This window comes from Mustela erminea, chromosome 1, assembly GCF_009829155.1.
Source record: "Mustela erminea isolate mMusErm1 chromosome 1, mMusErm1.Pri, whole genome shotgun sequence".
Lineage (NCBI taxonomy): Eukaryota > Metazoa > Chordata > Mammalia > Carnivora > Mustelidae > Mustela > Mustela erminea.
In genome coordinates this window covers 58447472-58463995 of record NC_045614.1, presented here as the reverse complement: position 1 = coordinate 58463995, position 16524 = coordinate 58447472, and the positions used below count along the sequence as shown (strand labels likewise).

General features: G+C 49.0%; 1 protein-coding gene across 2 annotated transcripts in view; it reads left to right on the top strand.

The window, feature by feature from the left end:
• The window catches only part of KBTBD12 (kelch repeat and BTB domain containing 12), a 95605-nt gene extending 79987 nt beyond the window's left edge, over positions 1 to 15618 (top strand). The window contains exons 8-9 of one of the 2 annotated variants that reach the window (XR_004284202.1): positions 15355 to 15468; positions 15574 to 15618. The gene's annotated coding sequence lies outside the window, so the exon portion shown is untranslated. Of the gene's footprint in view, positions 1 to 6621; positions 6908 to 15354; positions 15469 to 15573 lie in introns of those variants that run through there. The other variant, XM_032337473.1, reaches the window with a different exon arrangement.
• Positions 15619 to 16524: the final 906 nt, after the last annotated feature.

Below are 16524 nucleotides of genomic sequence, written 5' to 3'. Positions count from 1 at the left end.
GCCCGTCTCCCCTTCTCCCAGGAGTTTAAAGCCAGGCCCCAAGATGCAACTGCCTGCTTGTCAGGGCATAGGAAAAAATTTACTTTTCCTTTGGATAAGGACAACTAGCTTGTGTATGGTGGTTTGTGCCTGCCGGGCTGTAGGAAAGGGTAAACTTTGCGATCTCTTTAGTAGATCACCTGAGAGACATATCGCAGATTGGTTCAATGCTTGTGCAATAACAAAACTCTTTTCTTTCTCTTCTCCCTTTGTGGAGAGGTTTTCTGGGTTGACAAGAGATTGTCATTATTTTCCCAATAGTATGTCACTATGTGTGTGTTTATACATGTATAGCACTGACTGTGTGTGTGTGTGTGTGTGTGTGTGTGTGTGCGCGCGCGGAGGCGGGGAATGGGGATATGTGGCAAGAATCCTAAGAAACTGGTACAGTGCATCCCTCCAGTGCTCTGGAACTGGGAGACTGGGATCAGAGACAGAAGGGAGAAACCATATTTTTTTAATGTACTCTGTGTGGCAACTGAACTAAGCACATACTTTGTCTTTCAGAAAGATGCATAATTTCCCATCCCTTCGTACTGCCTGCTGGAGGTTTTTCTTTATATGATTAATGGCAGTTGATCCAACAGCAGCTCCCTACAGCGCCCTACATGCTCCAGTCATTTAACCTCCGAAGAGCCGCCAGCCCTGTGAGGTAGTTGCTGCTGTTGTGTGCTGCATTTTAGAGACAGGAAACCTGATGCTTGTCCAAGATCACAGGGTTGGGGGCACACTGACTCGGGATTCACACCCAGACTGGCCCCTGTGCGCCAACCACATGCCCGGTGTCCCTCCAACTTGGGGTCCCGGTGGGAGCACCCATGGGCTGCTTCCTGGGGACCCAGAGCCGCCATCCCGCCTGGCAGCCCTGGCTCTCCCGCGCCTGGTCCAGCCCAAGTTCTGCCTGCCGTGGTTGTGGGTCAGACAGGAGCCAGCTGCCAGGCGGGATGTGAAACTCAGTGGAGTCAGGACTCCAGAGCCAAGAACACTAATTACATCAGGCTCCCTGGAGAAGGGAGGTCGAGCTGCCGGGATTGCTCTTTGGTTCATTTAAAACCAAGAAGGAGGAAGGATGGTAGAATATTGAGCAGGAAAACCCAAGGGCCACCTGGAAAACAGACTTGGGTCTGGTGGCTCCAGCCCCAGACCCCTGTCTGCTCAGGCAGGGAAGGGATCACTGTCCCGTGGATAAGGGCTGCTCCGCCCAAGCGTCAGGTGCCAGGTAGCAAGGGCCAGCTCAGCCAGCGCCACGCCTCCCGCGCCACCTTCTGGGGGTCTTACTGCGCTGGGTCTTCAGGCCACGCCTCTCCTGGGGCGCTAGCCCCGCCCCGCCCCGCCCCTCTCCTGGAGCCCACGGCTCCCCCAAGGCGGCGGCGAGCGAGAGACCGCTGTTAGTGAAGCAGCTCCTCCCCCTGGTGGCTGCACCAGAAGCCTTCCTGCGCCGGAGCCCCAGACTCCAGAACCAGGCTCGCTCCCCAGACCCCGGCAGTCACCTTGCAGGTGCAGAGCCCCCTCCCGACACCCCCCCACCGCGGGGATCAGGAGAAGTAAGAACAGGAGTGACGAAGTCCCTTAGACGTCGTCTGGAAACAGGGCACAGAAACAAGGTCTACAAAGTGATAAGCAAAAAAGCTGGGGTGGGGGGGACTGAAAACGAGCAAGAGGGGTGAGCTGATGTCACAGAGCGGGAAGCCTGAATGGCTCGTAAACAAATGACAAGGTGCTCAGCCTCACTAGAATTCAGAGAAGAGCAATGCCGACCCCGAAGAGATGACTTTGCAACCCCGCGTTGGCGGAAAGCAGACGGCAAGAACAGAAGGCTGTCCTGACCCCGCCTGGCCCCGCCCCCACTGCCCTACCGGGCATTTCGGGGACGCCGCTTTGGAACATGGCTTGGTGCGGGACATCTCCTAGGTGCACACCGGCGAGAAACCCTTGTCCACCAGGCATTTACAGCAGCACTCTTTGTAGTAAAAGGCAAGGTGTCAGAAAATGACCCCTATGTCCCTCAAAAGGAGAATGGATGGCTTCTCTGGTGCCTTCAACCCTCTGTGGAAGTTAGAACAAACCAGAACGTGCATATCTGTGTGGATAAATCTCAGAAACATTGTATTGAATAAAAACAAGCAAATAGAATTATAGATCCCACAGGAAACTACTTCCATAAAGCTTAAAACATGCAAAACGATGCTGTCTATGGCTTAGAGATGTGTACATATGTCATAAAAGTTGGGGTGCCTGGGTGGCTCAGTGGGTTAAAGCCTCTGCTTTCGGCTGGGGTCATGATCCCAGGGTCCTGGGATTGAGCCCCTGCATCTGGTTCTCTGCTCAGCGGGAAGCCTGCTTCCCCCTCTCTCTCTCTGTCAAATAAATAAAATCTTAAAAAAAAAAAAAATAGCACAGATGACAAAGATTCACCATGACCTCAGACAGGGTTGTGTGTGGGGAGAGAGAGAAACGTGATGGAGAAGGACCCAAAGCAGACTTTAGGTTCATCAGAATGTTTCATGGACTTCAAGGATTCCCAACCAAGTACATGCCACAACGTCAGGATTTGTTTAGCCGAGTGATGGTCACACGAGTATTGGTCATATTGTTCCCTATGTTTTCCTATCTATTTAAAACATTTTATAAGTGTACAATATTTTTTTAAAACATGCTTTGGAGTGGGACCTACATAGCATTCCCTGGATCTGACCCCAGCCCCCCACCCCCGGCTGTGTGACGTTGGCCCAGCCACTTAACTTGTCTGAATCTGAGCTTCCTTTTCTGTATTAAGAAAATAGTAAGACTACCCTGTCAAGAGAAATGAAAGGGTCAGTCATTGAGCAAATCGTATGGTTCGCCTGCCACTGGCTAGGCACATTGCAAGGCAGGCGTTGACCATTCCAGGTTGGCTCAGAGGACAGGACAGCAGGACCCCACAGGAGGCCAAGCGGGTGGCTCAGGAGGCTCACCCCTAGTCTCCCACCTCGGGGGCCCACCAACAATAGCAGGCGGCATACCAAGATAAAAGCTCACCAAGCCCTCTGGCAGAGTAGTCACTTCTGTTTCAATTCCCTTACAATCCTTCCACATGTGTCCAGGAGATGTCTCCATGGATCTAACATGCTTCCCATTTCTCCAACACAAGCTCATCTCCCTTTGTACCAGAAAGATCGCAGGCCCCAGCCTTAGAGCCTCTGTAGGCAGACATCTAGGGAAAACATAACGGTCCCACTGGTTCCCCTCCTCTCCAAAAGTAGAGCATTCCTCTGAAAACTCACACAAGACAGAATGGCTTAAAGCAAGGAGCAATCACCATTCATTTATATGGAAAATTTTTTAGCATATCCAGATTCAAAAAGTAACCTCTCTAAGGCTTTTCTGATACCTCAGGACACGTCTTGCTAACGGATGCACAGAGTGAATCAATATAAGGCTCAGATGCTCAGGGATACAGGCTTGATGCTGAGATGCTGAGCAGAGTTCTGGCAGAGGGCGTTGGGCAGCTCCTGTCTTGCTGCTCTGAGCAATTATTCTATCATTATTTGGGTGGCAGAAATCACAGGAGGGAAACACAAAAGAAGTTCCAGGGAATCCTGAGCTTGCAGAAGCTGAAGCAAAAGGCTTCAACAAACAGGAAGTAGGGTGTGCATTTCGGATGAAGAAGACAGGGCATTTGAACTGCATTAAAAATGCAGTTCTTGCATTGAAGCCTCTACCGTAGGCTGATAGAAAGCACCTGGGAACACGCTAACAGTGCAAAAAGTCCCAGTCAGAAAGTCTAGGAAGAAGCCTGAGAATATGCATTTTTCTGTGTACCCTGCCTTCTCCCCAACCCCAAACCTTTCTCTTCTCTCTCTCCACATCCCATCCAGACCCTTCTTCAGGTACTACATGGAACCTGCTTTGAGAAACACTCCAATAGAAGTCTGTCCCTGTGGCCACTCCCAGTCAGGCTAGTGGGACTTCTGAAAAGCCCACAGTGCCAGAATCTTCTGTGTATGGGCCCGCCATCCCCTCATCCCCTAAGATCATGAGTTCCTTGAGGATGGGGACCAGTTCTGGTCACCTCACACCCCTGGCCTAATTTGCGCAGTCTATAACAGGACTCCGTACATGTTTGTGGCAGAGGCAAGGGGTCTCTTGGAGTGACACACCGCTTTGCCCCTGGCTTCTCGGCTTGCCTCTCCTGGTACAGAATTTCCACCCTGTGAAGGAGCTGGGACAATAGTTATTTTCAGTGTATCATGCCTAAGGGAGAGCCTCTACTCCATGAACGGGAGCTACATGGAAGGAAGGAGCCTTTAACTTGTGGCCACACTCATCTAGAATTTAGCCTCTGCAACAGGTAGCTGAGAGGCAGGGAGAGGTTCGGGTGCAAAAGAGTTAACTCTGAAGTCCTCGCTGCTTTGGAAAGGCCTTCTTACAAAGTTGTCCTTGCTCAGCATCTGGCAAGTTGGGTTTGGAAGGTACCCACTCCCCAGACTGATAAGACTGGCTCATGTGCCTCATTGTTTATGCAAAACCACATGCTTTACACCGAACATCTGACTTCCTTCTCAGGGTCTAGAATTTTGCTATGTACCAGGCAGAAGCTACCTACGTGACCAATCTCCAATAAAAATCCTGGTCACTGCATCTCTCCTGAGCGCCCCTGATTGGTGGCATCCCCCATGTGTGGTAGAGGACATTGATTGTGTCCTGTGTGACTCCGCTGGGAAGCTGGCGCCTATTTCCATTGGGATCCTCACCCCCCCACACACCTTCCTGTGTTCTTTGCTGACTTTGCTTTGCCTTCTTTGACTGTAGTAAGTCCCAGCCATGGTATGAGTACTGCTAAGCTGTGTGAGTCCTTTTAGCAAATCACAGCATCTGGGGATGGTCTTAAGACCTTCTGACACAGGACTGATAAGAAATGCTGGCAGCCAGCCCCTCCCAGGGAGAAACCCAAAGTGACCAAGTTCACCTGTCATGTAATAGCTCCCTTTGGAATACAGCTGATCAAAAATAGTTACTTACGCATCCTGCCAATAGTCCTACTCCTGGGAGTATACGTTTTTTAAACAAAATAGTGCATGTATCTACCAAGAATCATGTACAAAAGAGTTCATGCCACTCTTCATTATAGCCCAAAGCAGCAACTACCAAAATGCCCTTTGATGGTAGAATGGACAAATATATTTTGTATATACACAACCACATACTACACAGCAAAATGAATTAATAAACTAGGGGCTCCTGGCTGGCTCAGTCAATAGAGCATGTGGATCTTGATCTCAGGGTTGTGAGTTCAAGCCCCACACTGAGGACAGAGATTACTTAAAAAAATAAAATCTTAAAAAGGAAAGGGGGAGGGAGGGAGGAAGGAAAAAATAAATAAAACCTTTAAAAAAATAATTAATAGACTATAACTATAAGCAACAATATGGTTGAATCTCACCAACAAAATGTTGAGGGGAAGAAGACAGACATAAACGAGTATATGCAGCAATATTTCCTTTCTGTAAAGTCTAACAATAGGCAAAGTCATTGCCCAGAACAGAGATCAGCAAACTACAGCCCACAGACAAAATGCTGCCCAAGACTCTGTTGTAAATAAAGTTTTATTGCCACCCAGCCAAGTCCATTATTTACTGTTGCCCATGGCTGCTTTCATGCTACAAGGACAGTGTTCAGTAACTGCAGCAGAGGCCCTCTGGCCTAAAAGGCTTAAGCTATTTACTGTTTGTTCCTTGCAAAATGTTTTCCAAAAGGCAGGGTAGTAGCTATCCTTAAAGAGGTGATAGGGACTAGAATGGGTTTCAGGGGCCCTCTGGGGTACTAATCATGCTTCTTTCTCTTGAGCTGTGTGCTGCTCATGTGGTCGCATTCACCTTGGAAGACTTCATTTCGCTCTGAGCTCATAATTTACACACTTTTCTGGATATCTTTTACCAAAAGTTCACCCCAGAATTCTCTCTGCTCCCTCAGGACACACCTCAGAAATGAGAATCAAAGAATTAAAAAAAAAAAAAAAAAAAAAACACCCACTAGCCAAAGAGAACAAGAAAGAGATGGTAACAGGGGAAAGATGTGAATGGAACTTCCAAATCTGGAAAACAGACAAACACGGAGTCATTTCGTCTTCCTCTCTCTGCCCGTTGTGTGCAAGGATGGGGCATGCAGAGGGGGAAGCGTGAGAACTGGAGGGCCACGTCCCTGGAAAGGCAGGGCTGTGCTGGGAGAGGCTGAAGACAGGAGGATCAGGGGCCAAAAATGTCCTCCATCTATTGTTGTCCTCGCGTGAGTTGGGCTGCTCTGTAGAAATCTGGGTTGGAAATCAAAGTCTGTGTGGGTATGCCTCCCCAGCCCTCTCACCTGGGTGACTGACCTCCCCAGACAGGAAAAAAGAGGTTGCCTTGGGATAGGTGTGCCCTATTTAGCAAATTTAAAAAAAAAAAAAAACAAGATACATAACTGAATTTGAATTTCCGATAAACATCTAATAATTTTTTTTAGTATAAGTGTGTCCCAAGTGTTGCATAGGACACTATCCTAAAACATTCACCATGGTTTCTCTGAAATTCAAATTTAACTAGGAATCTTGTGCTTTATCCGTAGGCCACACTACATCTAGGGACATGAACAAGGGGTCCCTGGATGGGGCGCAGAGGCCCAGCCGAAGACAGGGGTTTGCAAGAGAGCCAGAAGTCCCGAACCTCTTCCCCCACTCACCTCCCAGACCCCCAGCTGCCAGGCCTGCACCCCACCTACCCATTTCCACTAAAGGATTCTGGAGGAAATGAAGTAGACACACATGAAGAGCCAGCCATCAGAATGACTTCAGGCTTCTCAACAGCAGTGAGGACAGCTTCAAAAATTTGAAGAACAAGTATTTCTAACCCAGATTCTACATAGCAACCAAGCTTTCTCACAAGAGTGAAAGAGGGACACCTGGGTGGCTCAGTGGGTTAAAGTCTCTGTCTTCGGCTTGGGTCCTGGGATGGAGCCCCGCATTGGCCTCTCTGCTTGGTGGGGAGCCTGCTTCTTCCTCTCTCTCTGCCTGCCTCTCTGCCTACTTGTGATCTCTGTAAAATAAATAAATAAAAATAATTTTTAAAAAAAGAAACTAAGATAAAGACATTTCAGTCCCCCAAGGACCCATGCCGCATGCCTCTAAGATGTGAGAGAGGAAATAGTCCACCAAACCAGGAAGTTCACTGGAAAAGGGGAAGGCTTAATGTCCAAGAAATGAGACTCAGCCCTGAGGAGGCATAAAGGAACATCTCTGTGAGGAGATGGGCACCAGGACACCAGTGGGCTGCAGGCCAGGAAGGCACTAGTCCAAATAGGAACCCAACGAGCAAGAGGGACATCTAAGCAAAGACCCTTACAGGGTACCTGATTCTTCCCTCTACACTGAGCTTTGTCACTGAGCTTGTCCAAGGATGTGAGGATAAGTGAGAGACTGGCACTTACAAAGTCAAACAAATGAAAAAAGTAGTTAACTCGCAGAGGAAAACATGTGTGAAGAAGGAAATGAACACTATTTTGCCGGGAACAATAGGTACATATTGTGATGACAGTAGCATCAAGTTGACCAAAATGGGGACACAACTATACTGGGAACAAACATGGTGGGGGTGGTGGGGGTGGTGGGGGATGTGGAAGAAGGCGGAAGAAAGCAAACCTAATCTTCAATGTGAGCAAGTCAGTAGAAAGGGTCTAAAGTTGGGGCACCTGGGTAGCTCGGTCAGTTAAGCGTCTCTCTTCGGCTCAAGTCATGATCTCAGGGTCCTGGGATCGACCGCATCAGGCCCTCTGCTTAACGAGGAGCCTGCTTCTCCCTCTCCCTCCGCCTCTGCCTGCTTGCATTCTGTGTGTGTGTGTGTGTGTGTGTGTTTGTGTCAAGTGGATAAATAAAAAATCTTAAATAAACAAACAAACAAAAAGCTTTTTAAAAAAGTTTCCCAGAAAAAGAAGCACGATCTGAGGAGAAAACACCGGTGGAGTTCACATACTGGGCAGGGCTGGGGGCCATCCAAGGTCTGGTGGACTCACAGTCAATCCAGTCTGCCCAGTCCCATTCAGCCGTGGGCCAGCGCAGGGAAAGCATAGTTGAGATTTTACCAGACATATACTTTGAAAGACAGAGGTGCGAAGGCATCGGTTCTTTCTCGTGCTTTTGATTTTGTTTTTTTGTTGTTGTTGTTTTGTATACATTGTGAAATGATCACCACAGTAAGTCTGGAGATTCGCAGAAAGGGTCTTTTAGGAAGGAAGGAAGGGTGACCTTTCTTCCTTCTCCCTTCCTGCTGGCTACCCTACAGGAATAGGGCTGGCCCTTGAGTAGCCACATTGGACCACGAGGCGCCACACGTGGAAGAGACCTAAGATAGAAGGAGCCTGGGTATCTGAAATCATGCAGCCTGGCAGGGACCCTGGAAAGGCTACTTCCAGACTTCTCAAAAATGAAAGAAATTAATCTTATCATGGATAAGCTGCTGCTATTGGAGGTTTTCGGTAATAAGCAGCCAAACCTAACCATAACTGAACACAAACACCATCGAGGACCATTGAGCAACAGACAGGAGAGCTTTAGAAGCCTGTGGAAGGTGAGCTGGACTTGCCACTGGGAGGGAGAAGGAGCAGTTAGAGATGCATGTGTCCTGGCAGACAGTGATATGCCCAAACAAGGGCGGGATGGGGGAGAGGGGTGCAGAAAACATTGGGAGGTCGGTATTGGGGTGGAGGGGATGATGACAAGGGGACGGGTTCAAGTTTCCAAACCTGGGCATTGTCAAAGTGATGGTTGGGTTAAGCACAGTTAGGAAACAGGACAAGGAAATTTATGAAGCAAGATAATGACCTTGATTTTCCTTTCTTATTCACGTCCTAATTTTCTGATTTCTTTTTAGACCCATGCTAATTTTCACTGGGTTCATGTTAATGAAGAGCTGCTTTTAACAAAACTCTAGGGGCAGGGGGGGTAATTTGGGGGGCACAGAGAGGAGCTATTAATTATGAACTGCTTTAGAAAGTGCCCAGTGTGCTAAGTACTTTACACACTTATGCTCACTGAGCTCTCGCAGCCCTGCAGTGAGGGAGTCTTATTCCATTTGTCCTCTGTACTGGTTCAGGAGATTATGATTCACAGGTTGAGTTGCTTGCCTACTGTGTCAAAGTTCATCAGAGACCTGGGTTTGAGGCTGGGCCTTCTGACTGCAACACCTGAGGCCCTAATTCCAACAGCATAAGACTCTCCCTTAGATTCACCTCTCTGGGACTTTGTCCCAAGCCTCTTCTTTAAGGGGACAATTATGGAGGCATGACCTCAGATCCAGCAGGCCTGGGTCCCAGCTGTGCTACAAAGGTAGCTAATTCTTTCTATGATCCTATCAGCTAGGTTCCCCCGGGATTCCAGGAAGCAGATGCTGAAATAGAGTTAGGAGCACGCTATCGGGGGTAACTCCTGAGATGGAGCGGGGAGGACCCTTGGACCTGGCAGGAGTAGAAATAGAAGGCCCTCGAATCACAATATCTATCCCTAGGAATGGACCTGAGCCATGCCAGGAGACCACTGCTTGGCTCAGAGGCCCAGGCAGCCCTGCAGGAGCTCACCGCAGGAGGTCGGCGGCCACCCACCGCTCAGGGGTCTCTGAGCACCCATCTCTGCCCTCTGTACTCCTCAGCAGGGCCTGGACCAGCAGGGAATCTCGGTCCTCCTACTACCATGAGGGAGCCGAGAACTACTGACTCCAGACTGCTTCCCTGAATGCTGTGTCTCACCCCAAAGCTGTAGGCTTAGAAACGATTTGAGTAGCCAAAAGCTGGGAGCACCCCAAATGCCCACTGACAGGTGATAGATAAACAGAGTGTGGTTTATACACACAATGGAGCAGTGTTCACCCTTGAAAAGGGCAACATTCTAACACAGGCTACAACACGGATGAACCTTGGACATTATGCCAAATGAAAGAAGCCCACCCCAAGAGGACAAACACTGTCTGGTCCCACTTACATGAGGTCCCTGGAGCGGTCACAGTCCTGGAGACAGTAGCGGGGTGGCTGCCAGGGGCAGGGGTGAGGAGGGATTAGGAATCACTGTAATGGGGTCCGAGTGTCAGTTTGGGAGGGCCAGAAAGTTCTGGAAACAGATGGTGGCCATGGTTGCACAAGTGTGAATGTGCTTAACACCAGTGAACTAGATGCTAAGAAATACATTCCTTTCATGGGACGCCTGGGTGGCTCAGTTGGTTAAGCAGCTGCCTTCGGCTCAGGTCATGATCCCAGCGTCCTGGGATCGAGTCCCACATCGGGCTCCTTGCTCCGCAGGGAGCCTGCTTCTCCCTCTGACTCTGCCTGCCACTCTGCCTGTGCTCGCTCTTGCGCTCTCTCTCTCTCTCTCTCTGACAAATAAATAAATAAAATCTTTAAAAAAAAAAAACATTCCTTTCATGCATCCAGTTAAAACGGTTAAGTTTGATGTCATGTGGATTTTACCATTATTTAAAATAAACTAAGAAACAATAATGTCTCCTCTCAGGGTTATTGTGCAGGCCACATTAAAGGAGGTAATAGACATTAAGTTGCTGGGTCAGGCGTCCTGGCTCAGAGCAGGTGTCTGTCGGTGTAGACCGCTCCTCCTACCCAGTGGCTCCATTGTCCAGCCAGCACACTGAGGGGAGAGGGGAGAAGCAGGCCTTTGATAAGAGGTCGCACAAGGACCTCTTGACCCACAGGGGGGCCTGTCCACCAGCCCACAAGAGACCAGCTTTTCCATGGGGTACCTCAGGGCTGGCTTGGGGCCTGCAGCGGAGCCCCCAGGAACCGTAGGCAGCCAGTGAACGTTTCCACTAGCGCCCCCAGCTGCCTCCCTCTCATTGCCAAGTCAGCGCAGGACAGGGCCTGGGAGCCCTGTGGGAACAGCTGGTTTGCTCTACCCACGTCCTGGGTGCTGGTTAGACCCACGCACCTTGAGGTCCTCCTGAACATGCAACCCTCTACAACCAGTACAAAGAGTAACTTCCTATGGTTTGCCTTACTACTGATTCTCCCTAAAGGCAGAACGTGTCAGCACCGGCCACACGTCCCCAGTGTGGGCAGACCAAGGCAGCAGACAGGGGCATGTGAGCAGGGCCCGCTCAGGAGGGCCACACAACAGGGGGCCGAGTGACCATCCCTTCATCCTGGGGGTCTCATCCTCACGTGGGGAGGGGGCAGCCAATGCTTTTCCCCTCGCTCTGAGGGGGTGTCCCAACCAGGATATCAGGGTGGGAGGGCAGGTGCAGTGGGAAAGAAGGGGCAGGAGACCAGAGCAGGAAGCAGACAAGCCTGTCATGGGATCACACAGATTCTCCCACTTCCCCCAAACCCAGGAGAAATTACTTTTTATCTTCCTCTCTAGAACTGACCCAGGCTCCTGCACAAGACCCAGGTCATGAGGAGGAGGGGGGCGGGGAGAGGCATGGGGCTGGGGCAGGGGGAGCCATTCAGATAGTGGGATGGTTTTCCTCTGAACTGGAAGTTTAAACAAGCCCTCTGTGCTTCGCAGAATCACTCCGGCACAGGTTCCTGTCCTCCCTTCCTGGCTCTGGCGGGGTACAACGGTGGTTGGTTCAGGCTGCCCCAGAGGACAGGCAGCCTTGGACCTGCCTGTGGCCTCTAGCGCCCCTGCTGTCCAGGCGAGGGATGCCCCTGGGTGTCCCACCCCCAGCTGGAGTGGAAGGCCAGATAGTTCCTGTTTTCCTCTCGTCCCTCATCCTTTCTCTCTCCCCTACCCCTCTGCCCTCCACCTCCCTCCCTTCGACCCCCTACCTCTGCCCACCCTCCTTGCTCAGGGCCCAGTATGTCCCAGACAGTCCATCCAGCCCCCCTTTGATGTGGGGTCACCCAGACCCCGCCGGGTCAGACTTACTGTCCTTCAACCAGGGCCTGCTCTCCCATAAGACTGGGGGAAAGCTCAGGGGTGCTAAGGAGCCCCTCACACGGCCCAAGGTATATTCCACCTTGTCAGCATGCTACCCAGCCACCCCCCCCAGGAGGACCCCTCAAGGTACCCCCCACGGGGGGACGGAGACCTGGCTCTTTCCCCACCCCTCCCTCCATCCCTCTCCTCTCCGCCATCCGGCTGGCCTTGCAAAGCAGGGGGGCCTCTTTTTCATAAAATTAGACTGAACACTAAGACTCTGGCCCAGCCTCACAGGTAGAAGGTGTCCCCCCAACACGGAGCCGGTTCTCAGCTGCCCGCCAATCTGGATCGGTGACACGGGAGCTAAATGAACTAGAAAACCCTTTCTCGCTCCATAATGCTGGCTTTCAAGCCTATTGTCTCACTGCAAACATCTATTTTTCATATCAGAACATGAATGTAACCATCTTTTTTCCTCTGGATACTTTCTGTAGGAATTCTGATCTCATCCCAGACAGGCCTCCCCAGAGAGAAAGCTGTGGGCTCAGTAGTCAAAAGGGAAAGACAAAGACGTCAACATTTTTCCAAGTACAACCTCCATGCCTGGTTTCCCATTGTTCTCCATTGTTCCCCAGCGCTCGTTGCTTTTGGAAGAGCAAGTGAAAATGGATATTGAGAACTGGGAGCCAAGCCTGAGTAGAGCTGCATCTCAGACCCTACAACTCATAGCAGCCTTGCTTTCTTCAGCCCTTCATCTGTGCAGCAAACACTGACAGACAGAAGACCTCAGTCCCCCAGTGCTGAGGGCTCCCGTCCCCTAAACATGAGACCTCCCTACACAACCCAGTAGAATGCCACCATCCTGCAGAAAACCACAGGCCCCAAGCACCAGAAGGATGCCATGTGGGTGGGTGGCGGAATATTCTAGAAGTCTCGGGAGCTGGCCTTGCCAACAAAGTCACCCTAATTGCTAGATGCATATCTATGGCCCTACTTTTTACCTCACTGAGAACTATGGGGCCTTTTTTGTTTAAAATGTCATGAGGCTGGGGTGTCTGGCTCAGTTGGTAGAGCTTATGACTCTTGATCTCAGGGTTGTGAGTTCAAGCCCCATGCTGGGTGTAGAGATTACTTAAAGATAAAATCTTTAAAAAGTAAAATAACATACCATCTGACTGATATCATTTATTAAGAGTCAAGCTAGGTAGAGTCTGTCTTCAAGAAATGTGTTTATATGGATCAAAGGGGAGCCTGGGCGGTTCAGTCCGTTAAATGTCTGACTCTTTGATTTCAGCTCAGGTCCTGATCTCAGAGTTGTGAGATGGAGCCCCGCACCGGGCCCTCTCTCTAAAAAATAAAATAAAGTGTTTATTGCTTTGACCTAGAAATTCTCACTTTGGGGATTCTATCCTAATGACTTAACAAGATATGTAGGCAACATTTTAGTCATGAAGACATTCATCCCAATGTGACTGGGATTTATAAGAGGAAAAAAATGTGAGCGATCTAAATCTACCATTTCAGGGAAATCGTTTCATAAACTGCGGAGGCTCCTTGGCTGTTCCTCCCATAGGCATAGTATTAATATGAAGCTAATGGAAAAACTGTTAGTGACAGGAGGAAAATAATGTGTGAATTATTGAAAATATTTAGAGGACTCATTTAAATATTAAGATACTTTAAAATTTACAATGATTTAAGAGATTATATAGCAGCAATATACAAAATAATATGTGGTCACAATTATGTTGAAAGTAGGTAATGAAGAAAGACAGAGGAAACCGACCCACATTAGAGTCTCTCCCAATGGGGTATTACAGGAGATTCTCAACCATGTGTTTGTATTTTTATGTATCTTCCAATATTCTCTAATGCCCTGAATTATTTTATAATTGGAAAAAGTGAACCAGCTGTGTTCTCTGACTCCTGAGGCTCTTCGGAGTCTTTCTGAAGAGACAGGTCAAGCCTGAGTTGGTGCCTCACGACTCCCCAAGTATCCAGACCCCTGCTAACTGGGCTACGGGTGGCTGCCAGGACTTAGAATGTCACACAAGCAAGGTGACAACAGGGATCGGTTTTGCACTGTTGTTTGGCACAGAAACCTCACCTAAAGGGTGATGTGGTTAAATTTACCACGTTGATCGTGGACCAACTCAGATGGAAATCGAGGAGGACAGATGGAGAGAAGCACACAAATCCTAAGCACTCAGAGGGGTGGATTTCCAAACGTGCGCACACCCACTGCCCAGCAGCAAGAATAAAAATCAGATCGTGACCAGCCCCCCCCCAAAACCCCCGTGTCCCTTCCCAACCACTGCCCTAACGCCAGAAAGTATTCACTACCCTGAATTTATAATATCACAGATTACCTTTCCATGTTCTTTTGGGGGGGTAGGGGCAGGGAGAGGGCAAGAGAGAATATGGGGCTCAATCTCACGACCCTGAAATCATGACCTGAGCCAAAATCAAGAGTTGACCGCTTCACCAACTGAGCCACATGGAGTCCTGAGCCCCTGTGTTGGTCTGACTAGCCCAAGTCCACCATGCTGCAAGGAAGCCCAGGCCACACAAAGCAGCTGCAAATACTTCTGCCCTGTTCCACAGCCCCTGTGGAAGCACCAGCGGACGGCCAGACATGGGAGTGAGAAGGAATCCAAGGCTAGTGAGTCTAGCCCCCACCTGTCAAGCCATCCCTAGCCAGGATGACCTGATAGCTAGGGAAATACATAGCTAGGTAGATAGATAGATAGGATAAACAAATAAATAAATTTCAAATGAATTTCAAATTCAAAAAATACTTCTTAGGATAAGTATGTCTCATAACTCCTTGTTGTTGACCTGAAATTCAACTTTTTTTTTTTTAAGATTTTATTTGACAGAGAGATCACAAGTAGGCACAGAGTAGCAGGCAGAGAGAAGCTGCTCAGCAGAGAGCCCGATGTGGGGCTCGATCCCAGAACCCCGAGATCATGACCTGAGCTGAAGGCAGAGGCTTAACCCACTAAACCACCCCGGAGCCCCTGAAATTCAACTTTAACTAAGTGTCCTGTATTTTATCTGGCAGCTTGGCCCCAGTGGCCAAGTTTTCCCAGTGGAGGCCTCAAACACAGAGGAGCAGAGCTGAGCCATTCCCACAGTGACCTGCCCAAATTCTCAAAACTTACTTGCATGGTAAAATGGTTGCTTTAAAATGCCAAGTTTTGATGTGACTTGTTGTGCAGTAAAAATACCCATATTAGAGGGGGGCCTGGATCGCTCAGTTGGTTGGGTGGCTGGCTCTTGGTTTAGGCTTAGATCATGATCTCAAGGTGGTGAGCTCCAGCCCTATGTAGGGCTTGGTTCTCAGCTGGCAGTACATGTGAGATTCTCTCCCACTCCCTCTCCCTCTGCCCCTTCCACTCATGCTCTCCCCCCATCAAATAAACAAATCTTTTTTTTTTAAGTTGTAAGGAAACAGAAAATGGAGAGGCAATTAATACAATGCCACAGGGGAGCAAACAGATCAATCCAAAAAGAGGGACTCTCTCCAAGAAGATATGGCCCCATCTCTGCCACAGGTCAGTGGCATGGACACAACTACAGGTGGGGGAGGGAGGGCTCGAATTGTTTCACCGATTTTTCTGTTTTGTTTTGTGTGTTCTCTGGCATCCTTGCCCATCCAGGCCAAACTTATGGAAGGCATATACAAGTTGACCCCACGGTTCGCAACAAGAGCCTTGGAAATGTAAGTCATTACCGGTGTAACACTTCATTTATTCCTAACATGGGAGAATAAAGATTCTCTAATAAGCGTAATTCCTAGACCAACAGTATTTAACTGATACCATTGAGAAATACATAAAATCACATGTGTGCCTAGATCATAGTGAACTGCGCTGTGAGAACTCTCTCGTTAATGACTTGCTTTATTTACATCAGAGTGAACTCATCCTTTGCACTCTGGAGGCAGTTTCTTGGGAGGGAATGAAGGTGTTACAGAGGGTAGATGCAAGGTGCTGCCCACAACCCAAGGGACTCCCACCGCCCACAGACGTCCCAGCAGAAACAACACTGGGACTAGGCATTCTGGAGGTCTGGAGTTTATCCTACGATCAACACACTTTTGTATCTGGGACCTGAATTTATACAAAATACACCTTACAATTCCCTGTAAGAAAGCCTAACTACTGTACTAAACTGAACCCCCCATTTTGGGTCTCGCGGTCATCAATGTGACTACTCTTTATAGATTCCCTTCTGCTTGCCTTGTGTTTCCCTTCTTCTTGCTTTTTTTGTGTTTCTCTCAGAAAGAATCATCTCAATTGTTCTATCTTTGTGTTTGTGGATTCTTTCTCCTGACTGTTGAAATCTGCTGTTGAGCTTCTCTGTGGATTTTTTTTTTTTTTTCATTTCAGTGACTCCATTGGGGTCCGTTATCAAAGGAACGAGACTGAGACAAAGTGAAAGTTATGAAAACCTTTATTCTATGCCAAGCATTAGAAGTCAGACTGACCAGCCAGGGCCACCTCCAAAGAGAGCAATGACCCCTCAGCCTTACAGGCTAGTTTTATAGGGCACAACCGCAGACCTCTACGTATGTGGCTTTGGCTGATTGGATGTGTCCACCTGTTTGG